Raw genomic sequence first — 19,177 nt, forward strand, 5'->3', positions numbered from 1 at the left:
AAAACTTGCAGTGCGCCATACATGCTGACCTGGCCGCTTGTTCTTTGTAGAAGTTGCTTTTCTAGGCACATTTAATTTCCTCTTTTCACATATATATGGAGCTTGCGTGGAACCTTTGCTGAAGTCATTCTCTGATATTTTAACAGATTAATGGAAAAATTTTCCCTAAATCAGAACAAAAAATATTACTTTTATTTAAGACAAATATAATATATTTATCAGACCTTACATATCTATTTATGGTGTTGTCTTTCAGAATAAGATTTGCTGAATTAAAACTTTTTTTCCTAATTTTCTGATTTTATTCAATCAACAAAAATAATGAAATATTTGCACTGAGGGGATATTTTTTTTTAACCTGTTCAACTTTATTTAACAGGTTAAAAAAAAAGTACCAGGCTTATAAATCTTGTCTTTCTCAATAAATAGAACAATGAGAATGTTTTCAGAACATATTGATATATTTCTTAGGATTATTAAAGGTTTTTTTTAATTCAATGAGAATAGAAAATAGCTCTTTATTATTAATGGAAGATTTGTTGGGGGGATGGCTAGGGGATGTCTTTTGCCGTTTGGAAATTCTATGATTCACATAATTGTACAATGGAGCCAACCTTTACTGTCTATACATGAAGACATTTTCAATCCTACTAATATATTGGTTTGTTCTGTTATCCCTGTACAGAGCTGTTAATTGAACTGAAAAAAAAATTTTAGTCTCAACTGTTTCATCAGCTCATGAGTGAAATCTTGGCTGTGTTGATGTTAGTGGCAAAATTCCCATTCACTCCACTGAGGCCAAAATTTCACTTCATGTCTTTAACAGAACAATAAAATTAATTTCAGTTATCAAAAAAACCCATGCTTAATAGGTATTAAACAGGATATTTTGTCCAAAGATTAATTTGCAGCAACCGAGGCGTGAAAGGTAGCACATGAAGCAGGGAGAATCAGAAAACTGGCAGCTACTCATAGAACGATTGGTTTTCAGATATCAAAATGTCTGCAGTTTTCAAAAACATGAGCTGCTACATCCTTGATGGAAAGAAAATAATGAGGTAATTTTTAAGGGTGCTACTTCTCTCACCCTTGTCAGATTATGGGCCCATTCTTTTACAAAACACCAAGGAAATTAGTTTTAAACATCTAGTGCTCATTTTCCACCAGCTAGGATTTTCTTCCCCCTTAACCAAAATCTTCCCCAGCAAAACTGATTGAAAAATGCATTTTTCATGAACATTCTTTGAAGCTAGATTGATTTTTCCATTTCATTCTCTTTTCTATATTTCTTTTGCTTAAAATTTTTTCCTTTGATTTCTTAGTTGAAAGGATTTTGCAACAAGTATGTGTAGGCTACTTTCATGCACCTGGCTCAGTCTGTATCTCATCCTGCTGGTTACCACCAACCTATTTCACAGAAACATGGAAGTATGAACTGAAATTCAGTTTTAGTCATTCTTATGATTATCATCCCTTTATTTATTTTTTGGATTAAGCCACCCTCTGGTTTTCTGAGATCATAACCAACATTGTCAGCAAGGAAGGTAGTGATTCTAGTGAAAAAAAAATGCCAGAAAAATGAAATCTTCCAGCAACTAAAGCAAACTGGTTCAGTGATGTTCATGCCTTTAGTAGATATGCAGTAAACTGAAAAACTGGAGAGAAGTAATAAGGCCTCTTCCAAAAAATGAACATGCCATACTTTAGTTGCCATGCTTTAGTTGTCATGCTTTCTCATCTAGCTTCCCCTTTTCTGCAGGCCTCATATGGAAAATATTGCATGCTACTAGCTAACTCCAAACATGATAAGGTTTTATTTATTTCTGCTTATTCTGTTGTCACAAGAAATTGCTCTAGGCTGCATGTGTATTCCTCTGACTGGCAATAAAAAAGGGTAATGTTCACTGGTTTTGCTTAAGGATACAGTATTTTTTGCACAGCTGCAAAAATAATAGAAGTAGCCAGGCAGCGCTCTAAATTGACTGGCTCATTATCCAAAATATATTGTGATAGTAACATGCACAGTTCAAACAGCACTTTACCATTTCTCCTGTGAATCATACAGCACACACACTGTACTCTACATGAAGCTTTCTCCAATTATTTTGTCCTATTCAAATCCTTCCCTCATCTAGAAAAACAAGAGTAATGAGCCATACAGAGTGACAAGCCATCATAAAAGAGAAGAAGACAGAATGACGCGTTCAGTCGATGGTACATTGTGTGCATAGCATAAATCAGACTTGAAGGAGCTGGCAAGAGACAGAAAAGAACAAAATTAAGATGGAGAAAGATTACATATTGTGCTGATTTCTCCAAATATGGATGATACTAAGAGGAACCTTGAGGCACAATTAATGCATGGAATTTAGGCTTTCACTATTTCTCTTTCAAAGGTTAGGTCCTTAGGACTTTGCGACCAAAGTCCTAGAAAATGGGCAGCTTTACCTTCCAGCATCACATTATGCCTTCTTTCAACATGTGTGGGATACAGAAGCTGTCACAGAAATGTGTAAATATTGTCAATTCCAAAAGGGCAAGAGGCAGAAAACCTTTGCATGAGGAAGGCACTTCCTAAATTTCCCAAGAGCAAATCTGGCTCCCAGTACACAAAAGTTTTTAATTCTTGCTAATAATTCAAAGCATGTGAGTAAGGAATCAAACTAATTAAAATAGACCCAGGGGTTGGTGAAGTGATATAAAGCCCGTAATTTCCATGGCATCTCCAGAAAACAGTAAACAGAAATGTAACATGTTGAAATATTTCAGCATTTTTTTCACATTTAATTGTCACTTTTAAATGAAAGAAATATTAAAAATTATTTTTGTTTCTATAAACAAAAAGAATATTTTCATATTTCAAAAATGTTTTATAACTACAGAGGGTTACAAAAATCCATGTTTGGAACAGAGCCAGATCAAAGAAAATGTCAAGTTTTCCTAGTTCTGCATAAAGTAGAATTTCTTATTTCAATTAATATCTCCCATACCCTATTTATTTCTGACTGTAGAGGACACAGACTGAGTTGGGGATGTCAAGCAAGTAAGAGTAGTGAGCTGTCTCTCGAGTCAGCATTAGAAAGTCTTGTTTTGTAAAGATCCTTTACATCTGTGTTTCTAGTGGACCAAACAGTGGATTCAGCCATGACACAATCCCTGTGGTTGCTCATTCTCACAAGTACATGTATGAGCACTCTCATTTCTGAAAGTGACTCGTGAACCTGAGCTGCCCGGGAGTTAGTTTCTCCAGCCTCCTTGGAGCTAATGAGCAAGAGACAGAGAACAAACTCTGCCTTGCTCCTGAGAGCGCATCCAATTCAAGACCTCTGTGAGTCTCACCTGCTCTGTAGACTGCCTACAGTCAGATATTATGAAGACTTGTAATTAAGTTAGTGAGGTACAGGTCCTGGTTGCCTGTCAGTAGCAACACTCCCATTCTGATTTTCAGCATTTACACTCCGACACCTTGCTCCTAAATTCATTTACTAGTTTTTAGAAAGCAAAACGAAAATCACATTCATGTAACAAGTTTTATCAAAATAAATTGACAGGAGAGTATGTGGGATCACATTTAGTCTTTTTCTCAATACATGCATAGTGGTGTAAAAAATGTATAACATATCAGTGCAGCTAAAATCAAACAAAAGGAGAAAATGGGCAACCCATGTACATTCAAGTTCCAAACTACATCTTTTTGTCAATTCAGTAAAGAACAATTTCCTTCTAGTACTCCTTGTAATGGTGCTGTATGGCTTGGAAACTGCTGTTCTGTGTACAGAGGGTGGAATAAACTGGCCAAGGCACAGTGGCAACCTTTTCCAATATATATAAAAAACAAGATACTTTCCAAACTGAAAAAAAAACCAAAACAAAACAAAATGGGGGGATTTCAGAACTGCTTAGTTTTATAATTGACCAGAAAAACTGGAAGTCAGCCATCTTATTTACAAAGTGAATGGTCATGGTAGCATGGATTTCTGCTCAGTTGCAGATGCCACTGGTTCAAGATGAATCACAGCCTCACTACATCATTTTCCAACAAGAGTCAAAGGATAAGAAAATAAAGTATCTGATTCTATAACTGCAAAGTGTATTACACAGACTCTTAATAGAACTTTTAGTCCTCAACAAAGGGATCAAAAACCCCAAATCATTATAAATACTTTTAAAACCATTTTCTTAAAATAGGGTCAAAAGTTTTGTATTATATACTAGAAAATAATAAATACAGCCATATGCTAGTATGCTGTTGAAACTAGTAGTGATATTTTGACCAGCTGAAGGCAGGCAGCTCTCTCAAAGGAAACAGTCACTGATATAGCCACAAGATGGAGCCCAAAGGATCTTCCAAACTGAAGTTAATATTGTCATCCTGCATCAGATTGAGAGTTAAATAAAGTGATTTTACTGAAGAATACTCGACAGGAATCTTGAACCGCAAAAAAGTTATTTTTCAATGCAAATCCACTCCTGACTAAAGATGTTTTCAATTTGATAGATGGCCACCCATGCACTAATGAGCTTTGATTTCCCATGCTAAAATATCAAATCCCCAGCATTTTCAAAATATATTGATGAATAGATAATTTATATTAAATAAAGAAAATTATCTGAAAAGACTAAATCAGTTGACTGAAATTTGCCTGGCCTCTATTTGTCTCAACTATCTTAGGGGTATAGATAATTTATGTCCGTTTTACAGGGTTATGTGAGACTTAATGATCTGTACAACCTCTGTTTAGTGATGGACAGAACTTCCCATGTTGCAGATATTTTCGTGGGATAAGACATGACCCATTCTATATAAGCAGGTAGAGGAATGACTGTCTGAAGCTCATGACAATTCACTGAATTCATAAATTTTAAGAATTTTTTTAGATACTCAGATTAATGTAATTAAGAAACTTTACCTGATGCAAACTTGATGTCTAAAGTTGTAAATCTACATTCAAACTGTTGACCCTAGTCTCGGTTTAGGGCTGATAGAGAGAAATAAGCATCTACAAAGAATGTTTCATCTGTCTTGTATCTGTGTCAGAATGCAATTACTTGCCCCTCTGGAGATATTTATATTTCTCACTTATTAATAACAGGGAACATAGTTTAGGTTTAGTAATAAGAACAGAAAACAAACATTATTGTTTGTTACATATTAGGATTGTTTGTTGCTAATTAACAACTTTCCCTCTCTTTTAAGAATCTGACATTGAAAGAGAAGTGAGAAGGAGCAAGTAATTTGTAGATCTTAAACACTGATTGAATACCAACTCTCACTGTACTTAGATGGAGAATCTAATGCAAATATTTAATCTAGACATTTTAACAATAAGGTGAAATCTCCATGTTTATCTACCTAACACCTCTGTGTACTCACAGTTGAAGCACATAAAACTAGTGATGCTACCTTGTATCCATGTTATTTTCAAAAAATGCTGATACCTTAATTTTTAGTGGGATTTAACCAAAACCTTAAAACCAATCAGTTGTAATCCTGACTGGTTACAACTTTGTAATCTATTTAAGGTCAAATTAAGATTACACTCTTTTAAGTCTTACATAATAACAAACCTGTAAAATTATTCATATTGATAGATCTGGCATAACATTTCAATTGCAGTTATGATTGCAACTTGTGTTAATTGCTCTTACTTGCATTAAAGTACAACAGTAATTGATTCAGCCCCTGCTACCAAAAACTGGAGTTAGTTAAACTACTGTTTTAATGATTATGAAACAGCTGTGATTTCTGAAGAAAGAGTGCTCTGTGTAATTGGTGGCCTGGGTTGTTACTGTAAGTTAGGTATAACACATATATATATTGGCATCATGTCAGAAACACATCTGTCAATCAGCATAATATGCTTGAACACCTGCGTTTCCACACAACACATGTTTAATTGGCTAAAAATTTCCCCATGGGATAAACTATTACTTTATTGCTCTGCACAAAGATGTGTGCAAATGAATGCTCAGAGGTATTCTATTCAGATACAATTCCAGAATGAATAGTTCTTCTAGTGTCAGTCTACCTTTTGTTTTCTTATCTATGCAGACATCATTTGCAGAAATGTACTTTTACAGAGTCGCAATTAAAGCAAAGCAGTCATCAGCAGCATTTCATGAGAAACAAAGATGGTTCAGTACGTTATGCTTCTAGAAGTTAGTCATTAGCCCAGTACTTTAATCACCATGTTAATTTGAGTAGCACACAGGGAAAAGTCCATTTTTTCAAAAGTCAATTAATTTTTATCGTTCTCCACACCTTATATCAACTAATCTCTCCTCCAAAATTATTCTTTTCAAGATTTCCATGATCATTTTATTCTTTTCTAATTTATTATTGTTTCACATTTATTTAATAACATGTGTAAATATATTTTCAGCCATTATTATGCTCTTACAAATCCAGTCATAGATAAGAAGGACCTCGACCAAGAAGTTCCTTTTCAAAATATTTGCATGGAATCTGGACCCAAGAGGGGTTAGTTTGCCAGCTTTCACCAATAACAGGCATTATGACTGAAGATTCAATTATAACGAATATTAACATCAGCAAGTGGTGCTACTTTTGGCTCCAATTTTTTATATAGAGTGGTGAACATTTTTTGCATAAACTAACCTCTATATTCTGAAAAATCATTCTAACATCCTGTAAACTTCAGTCTGCCTGATTTCACTCAGTTGCCCTATGAGAGTCAATAATTTGTGTTGCAATAAAGACATCCCAAGCTCCACTCTGTTTTGCCTTAGCTATATGCAAATGTAAAACTGATATTTCTAAAAGTTAAAGCTTGTTAGGATACTCTCCCTCATCTGTGTGTTCCCATCCCATGGTTTCAGGGAACAGCACATGAAAATGCCAGAAGCTGAGGATGAATTGAGAGGAAGCTCTTCAGGTCTTTCACCACACATGCCTAAAGACGAAATGCATTAATGCAGCAGGTGTACCTCATCTACATTTGACTGAAATTTTATTCTTTCCAGCTCTGTTGATGGAAGATTTGTCCTCCTGGGATATTAGGACTTATACTACTTTAAAGATATTAGTTTTCAGTGCCATCATGCAAGATTGCTGTTTCAACAACTTACATTTCCCAGAGCATTTCTATTGTTTAAGTGACAAACTGGGAAACAGAGAAAGATTGGGATCATTACTAATGATTCCTAAAGGCATGCATCTCAGATTGAAGTTGAAGCAATTCCTCTTATTAAAAGTCATTTTAAAATGTTGGAAATGTCTCTACTTCTTTGCTACTTCTATTATATTTACACCACGATAAAGTTTCTTCCTTCCCTCCTCTCTATTACTTGTTGTTTTTCCCTGTTATATAAAGTACTCTTGAACTGCCAGTTAAAAAAAAAGTCTTAAAAAACAAGTTGTTCTGGACAACGTCAACAAAATCCTCCAAAACCAAGAGTCAGCTCATTTTTCCATATGCAGCCCTGAGGTATAAAACAAACCAAACAGCAAGGACACAAACACAACAGCTCTAGGAAAGCAGATAGATATCTTGGGCTAGGCTGCTCTACTAAAGAAAATAAAGCAGAAAGAACTGTGAGAGCAGCCTGACAGTTTTTTTAGTGGAAAGTGGAAATAGAAAGATCCATTTGTTGCAAGTGAATATCATACAGGCTCTAATATCAATTCTTAAGTGTTAATGATAATGGAAAACCACGGCGTTTTAGGAGGGTTTGTCTCAACAATTTATCCTATTATCATCCTTCAGCCACTGCTGATAGAGTGATCCAAGGAAATCTGTGGAGATGCACAGACTCAGAGGAGCATTTTTAGGCCAAGAGACCAAGCTCTCTGCTTCCCTACAAATATTCCAGACAGTCTTAATCATTTAGCATTTCCTGCTTGTCACATTAATGTGGTATAATACTTCCTTAATGGTTAGAAACCTGGACAAATATCCTGGAAAATACTAGGTTTATAGCAAGCCAGAAATTAAAAATGGACATTGTAGGGAATTAAGAGATCCTGTGAGGACAAAGCTGGTACAGCATGCAGTGTATTCTAATCACATGCCAGCTTCCCCTATTTGTGCCACCACCACACATTTCTTACTTTATTTTGACTCGGCTGCAGGGTAACTGTTGGTCATACTCTGTCAAGGCAATTTTTTAATGTAGAGCAGAGAGCAGGATGAGCACAAGCCATTCTCTTTTTAAGAATGCTGCTGCAGCTAATCTGGTTTTTGAGCCACATTTTTAGACATATGCTTGGTAGACTGGCTTTGCAACACAGTCTGCCTGCTTCTCATCTAGCCAGAACTTGAGTAAGACACAGGCAGATATGACAGATCAGGTCTGCTGATCTAAAAAATTTATGCAAACATTTGACTTCTCCTTTGAATGACAAAGAGTACAGGCAACAACTTCACAAATATAGGGAACTGCTCCTTAACAGAGTGGTAAGTTGTAATAATTCCCTTTTTTTCTGAATTTATTATCTGAGACATATAAGGAATGTATTTTATTCTGTTTGACTTTTTTATAATACAGTTGCATTACAGTTTGAAAAACTTTGACCTAACTAGACCAAAACTGTTTTATTTAAATTATGCACGATGATATGGTCTCTTAAGTTCTTGAAACTTAAATTTGGAGGGAAAAATGCCCACTAATTTGTCCAAAGGTCAAATAGTTTATTTGTCTGTAGTTCAGGGAGAATGAACTCATATTAAGTAGGGAAAACACATTTTACCTTTGTCATGATGCATAAACTGGAAGGTATATATTTCAAATTTTGATAATTCTATTAGCAGATTCCTGTTGATCTTGATCTCTCTCTTGGGCTGTAACGTTGTTACAGACTAACACTGTGTGTGTGTTGTGTATTCATGCAATGTCCAGTCCAAAACATGGTAAAGAATCTCTGTGCTGTCTTTAATGGGATATAAACCAGGCTCTTACTTTGTCTAATGGAAAGTAAATTCCTTATTTATAATACGCCTGTAACTATCTAAGTGGAAATAATTATTCTTAGCTGCAGCGTGTGTTATTATTCTGTTTCTCTTAACTAAAACAAGTACTTCTGGCATTGTTTTTATTTCCTGCATAACATATTTTCTTACAGAATGTGTACACTCACAAAGGTATTTGCTGTCTGAATGGCAAATACCTGTTACCCAGATGGAAAATGGACGTTATAAACAAAAAGTACATTTTGCTTTTAGATTTATCAATTTATGGTTCAATAAAATGCAGGATTTCATTTCTGAACCTGTATCAGAATCTAATTTACAAAAATGTGCCATATATAATTAATACCCTTGTGGCTTTAGAATAGCAGACAAGTAAAAAAAAAATTGAAGTGAAAAACAGCAAGATATCTATGAAGTCTGTTTTCCAAGTTTAATTTAGAATGACAGAAAAGACATTGCAAATGAAGATAAAACACTTACTTAGGACTGAATTTTCTGCCATTGTGAACAATAAGTACTTTTTTACCCAATAGGTAGTCCTGTTAGCTAATGACATCAGAACAACTATTTGAAATGGACCAAGAGTTGAGTTAGCCCAACACCCTCTCACCATCAGTGGCCAAAACAAAAAGTCCTTGTTTGCACTTCCAGTGCAAGACACTACATGAAGTGTGTGAGATTCCCAGGGGTGCACAACACAGCCCTTAATTTCTCACCCTTTAGGCTAAATTACATATATCATTACACAGTTTGCAGAATCTGACCTGGACTATCATCTTGCCATTTTCACTAGGTAGAATAAATATCAAAGGTACCCATGTTATAGATAATTGTGATACTGTAAAAATGAATCTAAGGGTCTTGGGATTTCATTTTTTAACTTTCTGCTTAGTCTGTACATCATTTGACATTTGAGTTGCGTTTTTAAATGAGATAATGACACACAAGAAGGATAACATTAATATTGAATTGACTGAAACCACAGTTAGCAAAACATTAAGGTTTACTTTTATGGCCCAAACACCATTTCAAAATTTCACCTTGGTTTTTTTTATAGAAAACCTATAGATATTTTTTAGAACTACCAACACTCTAGAGACTTTTAACTTTAGAATATCTTCATTATTTCATTAAAATATCTGGTAGAAATATCTCTGAGTGTTATGCCAGAAATAAGGAAGCTAGACTTTTCGGCAAAGCACAGATAGCAGTAATCTCAGTCTTCAATCTGTCTTGATGCCCACATTATACAAGTTTGTCTAGTTAATGATTCCACAGAAAAGATGGAAAAGGACAACAGAGATACTTTCACAAACTTCAAGGACCAGACTTTAGCAGAGTTCCTATTGTTTTAAACATTCTCTGTGGCTGATATTTACCAGCATAAAAGGGGAACTAACTGTATTGGCTTCACTGGGAAAGTTAAGGAGTAATGGTTTTGTTTTGATTTTAGCCAGGTCTTAGATAAGGATGTTATTACAAAAGTTTGCTTGTAAAATTTGCTAAGCAATGTCAGTAGAAAGTATTTAACACTGTTCATATGTGCCCTAGCTCTAATTATTTTGGGTGATTACTGAAAGAGTTATATGACACAATATTCTGTATTTGTTATGTAAGTCATTATGCTAGCTACTGGTATAATGTTCTGATTTGGTTTAAATATTTGCTTTTAAAATTCCTTTTTGAAAATTTAAATTCATATTTCCAGAACATATCTTGCTATGTCTTTTGACACAATAAAAATTTAATTTCCTCTACAAATTTCTGACATATTTCACAGAAACTCAATTGCAATAGAATTCGCTCAGCTTATGATGCTTAGGGAACTACATTTTGGTTGGTTTTGCGGTGTTAAATGAGCCTAAATTTACAAAAAGTTTTACTTACACACATAAAAATAACAAATGTGGCTTTGTCCAGGGACATTTTTTTTCTTTTGAACTCCTATTTCTGATTCCTCAATTCGGAGCAAGCATATACACTTACTTTGTATCTTTACTCTTTATTACCCACAAAAACGATCTGGGTTTTTTTCACTTTGTTCTGTATACCATCTCCAGTTGCTGTCTCCTTAAATGCCCAACAATTTGGATTAGAGGCTGGATATAAAATGGGAGTGGATTTTATACTGCAGGGAAAACAAGTGAAACAGAAACCCACATGCACAGCAGTTTTTGTCCCAAGTGGGAGCTGGGGAGCTCAGGAGCTCAGTGAATCACAGCCTGGGAGCTCACAGCAGCAGTTTTATTGCTTGTGCTGCTGGGGCTGCAAAGGCAGCTCATCCCCTGCCCTGCTGCGTCTCTGTGGGATTACTCTCTCTCACACACAGAAGACATGCAGGTGGTAGAGTCTTTTTTCTCTGAAAACAACAGCTGCATAGCAAAAGTCAAGAAGAAAAATCCAGCTGGAGGGCTGGGTCTTGACATTTTGCTTCCTTCTGCAGAACCAATTATGGCATTGGGTACAGCTGCCAAGCTCTCATTTCTTTACCTGAGAAATGTTGTCTTAACATCCATGGAAAGTATTTATTTGGCTTTCAGTTTTATCTCATCTGGGAATTTTTTTTTTCTGGAAAAATGCAGAAAATTAAATGGCACAAAGTTTAGAAGTCACAGCACTGAAATCCTTTTGTTTAGAAGTGGCTTAATGAAGTTAATGAACATTTTCAAATATCTTTCGGCTTCTTGGGGTATCACTGAATCCATCTGGAATTCATTGCCCTCATCAAGCAGGTGCAATTGTCAGGGACTGTCATCTCTAGACTGCCCTAGGTGTTGTTTTCTCACTCGGGCTAAAATTCATTTTCAGTCTTTGTCTGGTAGAGACCTTATAGTCTGAATTTGCCCTGTCTCTTAGTGGGCACTAAGGTAAGCACCTGGCTTAGCCAGGTAGTTTCCCTAGGTTTGGTGTATGGTCAGCATTTAGTGAGGGTGACTCAGCCCTCAGAAGAGGTGCAGAGCCTTCCAGGGATGTTTGTACCAAATTTTGTCTAAATGAGGAATTCAGGGTGCCTGTGTTCCTCAGCTAAGTGTCCCAATTTTGCATCTGGGGTGGACAGTGTAGGTGAGACAATGTAACTGCTACACACTTCAACAAAGATTTCACTGAAATTTTATATGTCTAAAATGTCACTAAGAAATGAACTAAATTCTGCATCACAGCTACAAAATTATTAAAATATGCCTTTTTTGTTTACTTCTAGCTACCTCAGAGAACCGGCATGAACACAGTAAGTACCAAGGCAATATAGAATATTGTTATTTTAATTTTCAGAAGGAAGATATTTCCTTGTTTTTACAAAGTTTTTGCAACTTAAGGTGGAATTCATCAACACAAACTTAAACAACATTTTGGCTTATGACACTGGTTTTCAATGACTCGCTCTGCTAATGCAGGACCAGGTGTGTTTCACAGGTTCCAGTTTGCATGGAAACCCTTTTCCAATTCAGCTGAGACCCACCTATGCCTTTTGTCTCCATGGCAGCACTGGGAAACAATCAAGGGGGCCACAGATGGAGAAGGGTCTCTGCAATTCTCTGGCCAGGCCTCTGGTCCAAGTTTTAGAGATTTATTTCCTGTTATGCTGCAATGCTTGCCTGCTGCACAGCTTAGACTTCGGAGCTACAATCCGAGTTAAATATACTTTTAACATGCCTCTGAAATACTTTCTGTCTCATAATGTTGGGATCTGGATAGCACACTGGTTTTAAATAGCACAAAATTGCATACACGTTTATTATAATACAGAATAATATCCTTTATTCTTGGTGCCTCACAGTATATTTATGGGATCTCCATACTAGCTAACATGAAGAAAATTAGCTCTAGTCCAGCCAAATCCAGGACAAAGAGAAACATGGAAAGCTTTTTTTCTCTTTTCCTTTATACAAAATACTGAATATTTATTTGTCATTCTTTACAAGAAAATCCCACTTCTGTTGTAATAAAAACTGTCATTGTTTCTATATTAAAGATAAAGGAGAAATTTTCTATACAGAAGATCAGTGATAGCAATCACAATTAATACTAGAGGTAATTCATAACTTTAGAAATTCTATTTTCTGTGGATTTTCTAAAAATCCACAGAAAATAATTAAACCACATTTAAAAAGTTTAAAAAGACTTTTCATTATATTAATTTTATAGGGAAAAATAGTTAAACATAATTTCTTGAGAAATATAGTTATCAAAAAATTCTTCTTAAGTCTAATGGGACTATGCAATGCAAAGTCATCTTTTAAAACTGTAATGGGAATCTTTTATTTTTAAAATCTGCTAAAAATTAAGAAGCCTTCTAATATAGGGGTTCTTATTTTCAGAGCATGAACATGTTAAACGTGAAAAAGCTGTCTCTCAGACTAAGCCAGGTAGGTTTGGTGAAGGAACCTGCACTTACATCCTGCTCCACTTAATAAGGACATGTGTGTGTGGTCTGCAAAACTTGGACACTTCCTTGAGCTAGGCACAGGTGTTTTGCTTTGTGCCATTGGGTTTTTTCAGTGTCTTGGAGAGGAACAAATATGAGGGTGACTTTTAACTAAAAGGATTCGTCTGTCACAGTTTTTGACTGTTCTTGTGACTTTTCTCACTGGTGTAGCAAAAAGCATTAGCAAAACCCATTTCCCAGAGTGTGAGGAAGGAGTGCTTTAATGCCCTGCACTATGTCAAAGAGGTGCACTGGGAATTAACCAGTCTCAACCCTTTCAGTGAATTAGTTATCACATTAAGTGAGTGTGGGCCCCCCAAAAAGGAGAAGCTACAATCTCATTGAGTACACTCTGCAGTAGAGTCAGCCTCCAGCTCCTGAATCTCAAAAGTAACAGGAGCTGAACTAAGAATAGCAATACCAATCCTGGGCTGACTGTGCACTTGGGTAAACTGTAAGTAATACCTGTCTGCAGTGAGCAGGACAAAGGGTCCCCCTTTCAAACCAGGGCTCTGTTGTAATCATGCTTTTGAGGAGGAAGGCCCTTAAAGGATCCACAGCTGGGTCTGGTGTGAATTAACAAGATTAAGAGCGTAACCTCACAGAAAACTCAGCTACTGGTGCTTAGCTTACATCACTCCTGAGTTGTTTTCCAGTCCCACTCCAGAAGCAGTGGGGACTAGAAAGCAAGTATTCACATCCCATTGACCTTTGCTGGAAGTGCTGCTGTTTGAATTTCACATTGAAATGAAGTGCTCATGAATAAGTGATCAAATAAAAGATTTAAACCTTGCGTGTTCAATGATCAGCAAGCAGGCTTTATTTCATTAATCTTTTCCCTATTTTTTAAGAAATTAACCTCTCCTATTTAGTATTTAGTACTTTTCTCATTCATTTTTCTAATGTAAAATATTCTACCTTGTAAGTTAAATATTTTCAGAGACATTTTCAGGTTTCTGGAAGCCTTGAGGATCTGATTTAGTGAAGATGTATTGGTTTTGAGTCAATAGGGAAAAAATATTTCTCTTCTTCTTTCAAAGACACATAGACCAAGCTTTTTATTTAACTCATTGATCACTTTTTGTGTATTAACAGCTAGTAGAACGCTTCAGGCATTAGGTGAATTCAGCCAAGGCAGGAACAAGGAATCCAAGCTTGGTGGCCACAGTGGTGCCCAGAAAGTGGGTTGCCTGGATGGATGACATGACCTCTTACCTTTCCTGCTAAATGAAATCAGTCCTGCTGCACAATTAGCCCAATCTCATCCACATAGCTGCAGGAAAATAAATTTCCTTGGTAGGGCATTCTTAAACATCAGAGCACTGTGTCACAAACCTGTGTATTGGACTGATTAGGATTTTACTCTCACATACTACAGTACACTCCAGACACAAAGCCCTTGGTATTTAGGTGCTTGAAGGGAAAAAAAATAGGAAAATGCTTGCTAAATTTCCTTTAGCATAAAATCTCTATTCTCAGATGATAAATGGTTGCTTTGGAGAACAGTGGCTGTTTTGAGTTTCACTTGATGACTGGAAGTATTAATCTGCAGGCGCTGGTGGTAATAGTGCTTCTGCCTGCTGTGTGCCAAGGAGTGCTCTTGAGTTAACAGCTTGAATTATAAAAGCTTCATTCTGAACAAAACAGTGGCCTCCTTTTTCACCTTGATTCAGTGCAGCTTCAAACCATTTTTCTTATGCCTCCTGCCATCAGACTTAGAAGTATCACATGACTGAAATACTGTAGAATTTCAGAAAATATATTGATCCCATGGGGAAAAGTTTAAATTAGAGTGTTTTGTGTATATCAGTGAAGGCAAGTAAAGCAAGGGAATCCATTCCTGATATAATTCTGCTGAAACTGCCTGCAATATTTTCCATTTAAATTAGGTACATCAGGGAAAAAATTAATATTAATGCTTGTAGTGCTGCAAAACTGGAGCCCTGCAGAGCAAATAAATTCTCTTCAATGAAAGATTTCAGAACTTTAAACTTTGAGCTTACTCAAAATCAGTATTTTTTAATATTCATAACATTTATTTTTTTATTCTTTATAGCTTTATGAAGTCCTCAAAATTGTTTAATTTTTTATTTGGAAGACTCCCCATGATATGGTAAAAAAAGAATGTAGGAAAAATTAGAAATATTATTTCTGTTCGTGGCAAAATAATATGTATTATCCTCATCATATGTTTTTCTCTGCTTTTCCTCATACTGAATGTGGTGAACAGATTGATTTTATGAAGCTTCCTGATGTCTTGAAGTGTATTCCCTTATAAGATAGTTCTCCTTAAGTCTGGATATTCTGCTCCTTCAGTTTCCCTTCTGGCTACAACCAGTGGCTGGAAACTCATAGAAAAAGCCAAGCAGCCACAAGAATTACTGTGTTTCTTCCCAGATGAATGCAAATCCACAGGCCTGTCCACTTTTCAAAATAAATTCATTCTGAGAAGAAACACTGCCCCTACTTTCAAATCAATCAGATGTGCCATCCACTCACAAACTTATTTCTTTACTTAATTCCTCGCAGAGTTGTTATCCCAGAGTTACCAAGCAAATACTGCTGTACATTCTCAACAGAATTAGGAAAGGAAAAATATCTTATTTCATGTTCAAAAGTGTCAGGATAATATCCAAAGGAAGAGAACCCTTTTTATTTTTACTTGTCATTAATCCAGGGCATGTTACAGGGCCTTTGTTTAAAGGCAGCATACCAGGTTTTCTTCTGTAGTGTTACGAAGAAAGTTTAATGTCCCAATCTAAATTAGTGAAATTCACTATTATATGTTAAATCTCCTCTAACAGCAGAAAAAAAGACACTTTCTCTCAGTAAGTTGCATCTTCAAGCTGCTGGTTGTGCTATAAAATATTTCTAGCTCCACAGACGTACACAACATAGAGATGAGATTTTTAATACATGGCTTTCATAAGAAACTGACAGTAACAATAGCTGAGTAAGGGTGATAAAAGTGTCCTAAACTTAATACAAATTAAGAGAAATTAAATTGACACATTAAAAAAAAAACAAAAAGCATAGCATTGCAGAGCTATGTTCAATTTCCAAATAATAGAAAATATTAGTAACCGGACAGCTTTATCCCTCCCTGCATTTGACCCCATCAGTACTGATTTTCTCCCAGAAATAGACCAAAGAAGCAAGAGAAGGAGACCAAGAAAGGGGCCAGAGGCAGTGGCTGCAAACTGCTTTCAACAAGAGGAATGGCAAATACAGTCTGACTATGTCTTAAGCATATTTAAGAAGAATTTAGGAATGTATGTGATTGTTGAAAGGTAGAGTTTAGGATGGGAGCTTGAATTCAGTTATGGAAAAAGACATAAAATGGAGTTGAGCTGTAAAAGGATGAGGTAGGGTGAATTTAAAATCAACCAAACTGGGCAGAACAGAAATCTGAACATAAACATCCCGGTTTCCACCTGACTGGGACATTGGGAAGGTAAAACAAACCCCACTTGACTAGAAAGTGTAATCCCACCAATTTACTTGGAGAAGAGGAAGTTCAGGTCTGGTGGCTGATGTTGACATGGATCTACATCATCTGAGAATTGTGCTGAGCAAATCCACAGGCAGCTCAAGAGCATGTGGGCTTGGGCAGCTTTTCCCAGGAGATTAGCAGAATTTCAAGGCTGCTCCTGTGGCAGATGTCCAGCCAGGTCTAGGTAGTCTTGTCCAGTAGCGGGTGGTATGGACTGGCATTTCAGACTGTCCCATGTGACCTGTTACATGCTGGGGTGTCTCCATATCTTTTTCATCTTCAGAGTGTAGACATATGTGAATACCTCCACCCATGTTTGTAATTAGTCTTTAAAGTTCTAGAAGGTATTTGGAAGTTCTTAGTGTTGTTTAATACCAAGCTGTTGGACTTAGACACTCAGGAGTGTGCTGTTGGCAAAGGTGTAATGGATGCAGGAATAGGATGGCTTCCACCTGAGTGCCTGCCTGAAAGATGCTGAAGGGTATGCAGCTGTTTTCTGGCAGCTGAGACATTAGGCCCAGTAATTTACTTTTTCCATGAACATGATCTCACCATGCAGTCAGAACTCATAATGCCTGCGTGCTGTTTTACAGTGCTATAATGGGATAGTGATGGTGAAGACATCCATTTATTTTGTCATTGTGAACCATATGCATAATATTACCTATAGAAATATATTTCCAATTATATGAACCTATGCTAACACATTGTGATTTTAATGCTACTTTCATGATACAGAGGAGAAAATGAAACAACAAAAAACAACTCCCACTGAGAAGTCAGGTAAGAATAAGTGATTCTCCCCTGATTGATGGAAGGGGAGGGGGGTACTAAACACTATTCAGCACTCATCTAGTGTAGTATATTTGCATTGCAATATTTTTACAGTGTTTTGAAATATGTAACTGATCACAAAGCAAAACCAGCAGAGTGGAAATTGCAGCTTCTGTTCTATTAAGAATTGTCTTTCCAATGATGAAGACAGGTCAAGGCCTTTCAGCTCCTTAGCTACTTGTTCCAGCCTGTCATTAGCCAGAGCTGGGCTAATGAAGTGAGGTGTAGCTGTAAATCAGACCTTTGAAAGGATCCCAAATGTGAGGATATATTACCAGATGGATTAAGACTTTGGATCAGTCCTATGGAGAAAATGGTTTTGGGACTAAACTCTAAATCTTTGGGTCTTACCTGTGATTAAGAGAGTATAGTTTTTTAATGTAATGTTGACAGGAAAAAAAAGTCAAGTAACAATGAGTGTTCTAGAAGCTATGAAGTGTCAGACAAGGAATTATAACATCCTCATCATCACTGGCAGTCAACACAAAGCTGTCTAAACTTTAGGGGTTTGAATGCTGTGCATCTCTGCACAAGTAGGGGAAGCTAAGAACAAGTGAGAACTGATTCCAATAAAATGCTTGAATGTTAAAAAGAAAGGGGAATAAAAGAGTTTATTTTTTCTTCTTTCAGTATCTAACTATTACAATTTTATCTCTTTTGTCTTCTGTAGCCCAGGCAAAGCCAGCAAGTATGTTATTCTTACCTTAATCAGAAAAATTCCTGTCAAATTGATGGATGTATCTTTTTCTACTTTTACATAAGGAAGCATGCCCTTGGCAATTTCTAGTTTTGTTCAAAATTGTAGCGTCTTTATCACCATGTCTCTCATTCATTTCATTTAATATACTGTCTTGTCATTGCTATTTAAAAGCCCATTTGACATAACCAATTGCTTCAGTGCAGGAGTGAATTCATTCTACACTTCCCATATCAAAAGTCCCATCAACAAAAATTCATATAGGAGTTAAAGTCTTTTAAAAATCACTATTAAAAATTTCCTGCCTTGAATGAATCCTCCTGCTAAGTTAAAGAAAAAAGTAGAAATTAATATTAACTGTATCCTGAATTCTTCTCAGTCAAAAAGGACTCAAGAGAGCCAATAACTTACCAGACAGCCTGCTTATTGATTTTCTTTCACACCTTCAGATTGCAGATTCAACTACAATAATAATAATTTAAACTGTCAATTAATTGCCCAAAAAATTAAATTAACAAAAAAAGTCCAGATGTGGGAAATGAATCACTCTTCGCTGAACCAGTTTTTCATTCATGCTTCATAAAAGCATTTCCCATTTGAAATTCCATAAGATGTCTTCATCTCAGCATTTCTCAACTTGTCTGTCTACCTGAAATCACAGCTACCAAGAGTTCAATTATTCATCTGAGTAGCAGAAAGGCTGAGGAATATTGCCCTTTTTTCAGAGGCCATTCACATTTTCAGCACTTTCCACTTTACAGCATGCTTTTGGGTCCTGATTTCTGTTTGTTAGACCT

The sequence above is a fragment of the Camarhynchus parvulus genome, chromosome 3 (genome assembly GCF_901933205.1).
Source record: "Camarhynchus parvulus chromosome 3, STF_HiC, whole genome shotgun sequence".
Taxonomy (NCBI): Eukaryota; Metazoa; Chordata; class Aves; order Passeriformes; family Thraupidae; genus Camarhynchus; species Camarhynchus parvulus.